This window comes from Anomaloglossus baeobatrachus, unplaced genomic scaffold, assembly GCF_048569485.1.
Source record: "Anomaloglossus baeobatrachus isolate aAnoBae1 unplaced genomic scaffold, aAnoBae1.hap1 Scaffold_709, whole genome shotgun sequence".
Classification (NCBI taxonomy): domain Eukaryota; kingdom Metazoa; phylum Chordata; class Amphibia; order Anura; family Aromobatidae; genus Anomaloglossus; species Anomaloglossus baeobatrachus.
In genome coordinates this window covers 116824-122823 of record NW_027445084.1, presented here as the reverse complement: position 1 = coordinate 122823, position 6000 = coordinate 116824, and the positions used below count along the sequence as shown (strand labels likewise).

The 6000-nt window shown below is 46.7% G+C and overlaps 2 non-coding genes and 2 pseudogenes across 2 annotated transcripts; all 4 read right to left on the bottom strand.

Moving 5' to 3' along the window:
- Positions 1-54, bottom strand: LOC142287056 (U2 spliceosomal RNA; annotated as a pseudogene; the record flags this gene model as incomplete).
- A 1388-nt stretch (positions 55-1442) lies between these two features.
- On the bottom strand, positions 1443-1633 carry LOC142287041 (U2 spliceosomal RNA). The gene has a single exon (XR_012748066.1). It is a non-coding gene; the product is annotated as a U2 spliceosomal RNA (small nuclear RNA).
- Positions 1634-3020: 1387 nt separating this feature from the next.
- LOC142287052 (U2 spliceosomal RNA) lies at positions 3021-3199 on the bottom strand (annotated as a pseudogene).
- Positions 3200-4590: 1391 nt separating this feature from the next.
- LOC142287045 (U2 spliceosomal RNA) lies at positions 4591-4780 on the bottom strand. The gene has a single exon (XR_012748070.1). It is a non-coding gene; the product is annotated as a U2 spliceosomal RNA (small nuclear RNA).
- Positions 4781-6000: the final 1220 nt, after the last annotated feature.

Genomic DNA, 6000 nt, shown 5'->3' with positions numbered 1-6000 from the left:
AACTGATAAGAACAGATACTACACTTGATCTTAGCCAAAAGGCCGAGAAGCGATAACCAGAATTGGTTTGGGCCTCGAGTGGCACCCTGGCCTATGCCGGACACATCTTAGGGAGAGAGAGCGAGAGGGAGACAAACCCACGCCTACACAAGACATTTTGTCACCCAAGCCAACCCTTGAAAAGGCTGCTTTGCAGAGCCAAAACAAGAAGAATGGTGCGTTTTGCAGCCGCCGCCCACTGCAATGAATCTGAATAACTCCTCCTTTAGGGCGCAAGCAACTCCCCTCCCCCTTGCAGTCTTTCCAATTCACGATACAAAAAGACGGACAGGACAGGTTGCCTGACTTTCCGTCACTGCCACCCTTTGCCATCCTTACCCGTAGAAAGCCCTTTCATCATCCCCAAACCCCTAATCTTTTCCCTTTCCTTCCCAGCCCCCAAACCCTGCCCTCTGTACCTTTCTCACCACCCGCTTCCCTTCTCCTGTCATCCCCCTACCACCCGGGAAAAAAAGAGATTGCCCCCTCCTTCCACTAGCCCACCCTCCCACCCAAAGAACAACTTCTTCTGCGCAGCTTGTTTTCTAGGCAGCAGCGCTATTGTGATGTCATCGGGGGGCATTGTGACAAGCCGCCAGTGTTCCGTCTCTTCATGTTGTGCACAGTTCAAACGGAAAATACATCAACAGGCAGACTACAGAAAAGCTTACTATCAAAGGTTAGAGGGGGGCTTTCTCAGAGGGCTTTTTACAGTTTTTCTATTCCCAATTAGCCGTTTAAGTGTACTTATTGAAAGTAGTAATTCTTTCATAGGCCGCCCTTTCTTAGTATTTGACGTTCCTTATATTGCGGTATGAGGCTTCGCAGTAGGTTGCAAACATTCATCACCCATGACTTTCCCCAATTGAGCTCAGAAGCTCAATGTCTATCATGACCTCTCTTTTAGAATGTCCAAGAGCAAGCAAACTATTCCTCCAGGAGAGGGCGCCAACAGACTACTAAAGAGATCATCATTACTCAAAGAAAACCCCAAAAACCAATGCATGATAGGAATAAACAGGTAACTTTCTTTGGAGTGGAAGCGGAGAGATCGCACCAGATGCCAATTCTAGATGTTATCACACCTGTGGTCACTGCAGCAGCAGGTGAATCCACTTTGTCCAAAAGGGATCTATTCCATTCAATTGCAAATGATCTAGATAAGACAGAGAACTGCAGCACGGGGACATAGCCGAGTTGGTCAGGTTGAGTGGTGATGAGTTTGCTATTTGGATGAATAAAGAAAGTCAAAAGTGTGAAAGATAAAAAACAAAAGGAGGAAGTGTGAAAAGTGAATGGGCCAAATTGAGGTGCATATGAAGACGTATGCTTTCTTCCAATTCATTAAATCGGGCTAATATGAATCAGGTGAATTGAGTTCTGCTTTTGGAAACTGGGTTAAGAAGGGGTGCACCGTTCCTGGAGGTACTGCAATACCAGGTCAATGCGTGGAGTGGACAGAGCAAGCTCTTTTTCCATCTCCCTGTTCTAAAAATCCATTTAATATATGGTCCCCAGATAGGGGACGTATCAGATATTAAACTGATAAGAACAGATACTACACTTGATCTTAGCCAAAAGGCCGAGAAGCGATAACCAGAATTGGTTTGGGCCTCGAGTGGCACCCTGGCCTATGCCGGACACATCTTAGGGAGAGAGAGCGAGAGGGAGACAAACCCACGCCTACACAAGACATTTTGTCACCCAAGCCAACCCTTGAAAAGGCTGCTTTGCAGAGCCAAAACAAGAAGAATGGTGCGTTTTGCAGCCGCCGCCCACTGCAATGAATCTGAATAACTCCTCCTTTAGGGCGCAAGCAACTCCCCTCCCCCTTGCAGTCTTTCCAATTCACGATACAAAAAGACGGACAGGACAGGTTGCCTGACTTTCCGTCACTGCCACCCTTTGCCATCCTTACCCGTAGAAAGCCCTTTCATCATCCCCAAACCCTAATCTTTTCCCTTTCCTTCCCAGCCCCCAAACCCTGCCCTCTGTACCTTTCTCACCACCCGCTTCCCTTCTCCTGTCATCCCCCTACCACCCGGGAAAAAAAGAGATTGCCCCCTCCTTCCACTAGCCCACCCTCCCACCCAAAGAACAACTTCTTCTGCGCAGCTTGTTTTCTAGGCAGCAGCGCTATTGTGATGTCATCGGGGGGCATTGTGACAAGCCGCCAGTGTTCCGTCTCTTCATGTTGTGCACAGTTCAAACGGAAAATACATCAACAGGCAGACTACAGAAAAGCTTACTATCAAAGGTTAGAGGGGGGCTTTCTCAGAGGGCTTTTTACAGTTTTTCTATTCCCAATTAGCCGTTTAAGTGTACTTATTGAAAGTAGTAATTCTTTCATAGGCCGCCCTTTCTTAGTATTTGACGTTCCTTATATTGCGGTATGAGGCTTCGCAGTAGGTTGCAAACATTCATCACCCATGACTTTCCCCAATTGAGCTCAGAAGCTCAATGTCTATCATGACCTCTCTTTTAGAATGTCCAAGAGCAAGCAAACTATTCCTCCAGGAGAGGGCGCCAACAGACTACTAAAGAGATCATCATTACTCAAAGAAAACCCCAAAAACCAATGCATGATAGGAATAAACAGGTAACTTTCTTTGGAGTGGAAGCGGAGAGATCGCACCAGATGCCAATTCTAGATGTTATCACACCTGTGGTCACTGCAGCAGCAGGTGAATCCACTTTGTCCAAAAGGGATCTATTCCATTCAATTGCAAATGATCTAGATAAGACAGAGAACTGCAGCACGGGGACATAGCCGAGTTGGTCAGGTTGAGTGGTGATGAGTTTGCTATTTGGATGAATAAAGAAAGTCAAAAGTGTGAAAGATAAAAAACAAAAGGAGGAAGTGTGAAAAGTGAATGGGCCAAATTGAGGTGCATATGAAGACGTATGCTTTCTTCCAATTCATTAAATCGGGCTAATATGAATCAGGTGAATTGAGTTCTGCTTTTGGAAACTGGGTTAAGAAGGGGTGCACCGTTCCTGGAGGTACTGCAATACCAGGTCAATGCGTGGAGTGGACAGAGCAAGCTCTTTTTCCATCTCCCTGTTCTAAAAATCCATTTAATATATGGTCCCCAGATAGGGGACGTATCAGATATAACAGATACTACACTTGATCTTAGCCAAAAGGCCGAGAAGCGATAACCAGAATTGGTTTGGGCCTCGAGTGGCACCCTGGCCTATGCCGGACACATCATAGGGAGAGAGAGCGAGAGGGAGACAAACCCACGCCTACACAAGACATTTTGTCACCCAAGCCAACCCTTGAAAAGGCTGCTTTGCAGAGCCAAAACAAGAAGAATGGTGCGTTTTGCAGCCGCCGCCCACTGCAATGAATCTGAATAACTCCTCCTTTAGGGCGCAAGCAACTCCCCTCCCCCTTGCAGTCTTTCCAATTCACGATACAAAAAGACGGACAGGACAGGTTGCCTGACTTTCCGTCACTGCCACCCTTTGCCATCCTTACCCGTAGAAAGCCCTTTCATCATCCCCAAACCCTAATCTTTTCCCTTTCCTTCCCAGCCCCCAAACCCTGCCCTCTGTACCTTTCTCACCACCCCGCTTCCCTTCTCCTGTCATCCCCCTACCACCCGGGAAAAAAAAGAGATTGCCCCCTCCTTCCACTAGCCCACCCTCCCACCCAAAGAACAACTTCTTCTGCGCAGCTTGTTTTCTAGGCAGCAGCGCTATTGTGATGTCATCGGGGGGCATTGTGACAAGCCGCCAGTGTTCCGTCTCTTCATGTTGTGCACAGTTCAAACGGAAAATACATCAACAGGCAGACTACAGAAAAGCTTACTATCAAAGGTTAGAGGGGGGCTTTCTCAGAGGGCTTTTTACAGTTTTTCTATTCCCAATTAGCCGTTTAAGTGTACTTATTGAAAGTAGTAATTCTTTCATAGGCCGCCCTTTCTTAGTATTTGACGTTCCTTATATTGCGGTATGAGGCTTCGCAGTAGGTTGCAAACATTCATCACCCATGACTTTCCCCAATTGAGCTCAGAAGCTCAATGTCTATCATGACCTCTCTTTTAGAATGTCCAAGAGCAAGCAAACTATTCCTCCAGGAGAGGGCGCCAACAGACTACTAAAGAGATCATCATTACTCAAAGAAAACCCCAAAAACCAATGCATGATAGGAATAAACAGGTAACTTTCTTTGGAGTGGAAGCGGAGAGATCGCACCAGATGCCAATTCTAGATGTTATCACACCTGTGGTCACTGCAGCAGCAGGTGAATCCACTTTGTCCAAAAGGGATCTATTCCATTCAATTGCAAATGATCTAGATAAGACAGAGAACTGCAGCACGGGGACATAGGCCGAGTTTGGTCAGGTTGAGTGGTGATGAGTTTGCTATTTGGATGAATAAAGAAAGTCAAAAGTGTGAAAGATAAAAAACAAAAGGAGGAAGTGTGAAAAGTGAATGGGCCAAATTGAGAGTGCATATGAAGACGTATGCTTTCTTCCAATTCATTAATCGGGCTAATATGAATCAGGTGAATTGAGTTCTGCTTTTGGAAACTGGGTTAAGAAGGGGTGCACCGTCCTGGAGGTACTGCAATACCAGGTCAATGCGTGGAGTGGACAGAGCAAGCTCTTTTTCCATCTCCTGTTCTAAAAAATCCATTTAATATATGGTCCCCAGATAGGGGACGTATCAGATATTAAACTGATAAGAACAGATACTACACTTGATCTTAGCCAAAAGGCCGAGAAGCGATAACCAGAATTTGGGTTTGGGCCTCGAGTGGCACCCTGGCCTATGCCGGACACATCTTAGGGAGAGAGAGCGAGAGGGAGACAAACCCACGCCTACACAAGACATTTTGTCACCCAAGCCAACCCTTGAAAAGGCTGCTTTGCAGAGCCAAAACAAGAAGAATGGTGCGTTTTGCAGCCGCCGCCCACTGCAATGAATCTGAATAACTCCTCCTTTAGGGCGCAAGCAACTCCCCTCCCCCTTGCAGTCTTTCCAATTCACGATACAAAAAGACGGACAGGACAGGTTGCCTGACTTTCCGTCACTGCCACCCTTTGCCATCCTTACCGCTAGAAAGCCCTTTCATCATCCCCAAACCCTAATCTTTTTCCCTTTCCTTCCCAGCCCCCAAACCCTGCCCCTCCTGTACCTTTCTCACCACCCGCTTCCCTTCTCCTGTCATCCCCCTACCACCCCGGGACAAAAAGAGATTGCCCCCTCCTTCCACTAGCCACCCTCCCCACCCAAAGAACAACTTCTTCTGCGCAGCTTGTTTTCTAGGCAGCAGCGCTATTGTGATGTCATCGGGGGGCATTGTGACAAGCCGCCAGTGTTCCGTCTCTTCATGTTGTGCACAGTTCAAACGGAAAATACATCAACAGGCAGACTACAGAAAAGCTTACTATCAAAGGTTAGAGGGGGGCTTTCTCAGAGGGCTTTTTACAGTTTTTCTATTCCCAATTAGCCGTTTAAGTGTACTTATTGAAAGTAGTATTCTTTCATAGGCCGCCCTTTCTTAGTATTTGACGTTCCTTATATTGCGGTATGAGGCTTCGCAGTAGGTTGCAAACATTCATCACCCATGACTTTCCCCCAATTGAGCTCAGAAGCTCAATGTCTCATGACCTCTCTTTTAGAATGTCCAAGAGCAAGCAAACTATTCCTCCAGGAGACGGGCGCCAACAGACTACTAAAGAGATCATCATTACTCAAAGAAACCCCAAAAACCAATGCCATGATAGGAATAAACAGGTAACTTTCTTTGGAGTGGAAGCGGAGAGATCGCACCAGATGCCAATTCTAGATGTTATCACACCTGTGGTCACTGCAGCAGCAGGTGAATCCACTTTGTCCAAAAGGGATCTATTCCATTCAATTGCAAATGATCTAGATAAGACAGAGAACTGCAGCACGGGGACATAGCCGAGTTGGTCAGGTTGAGTGGTGATGAGTTTGCTATTT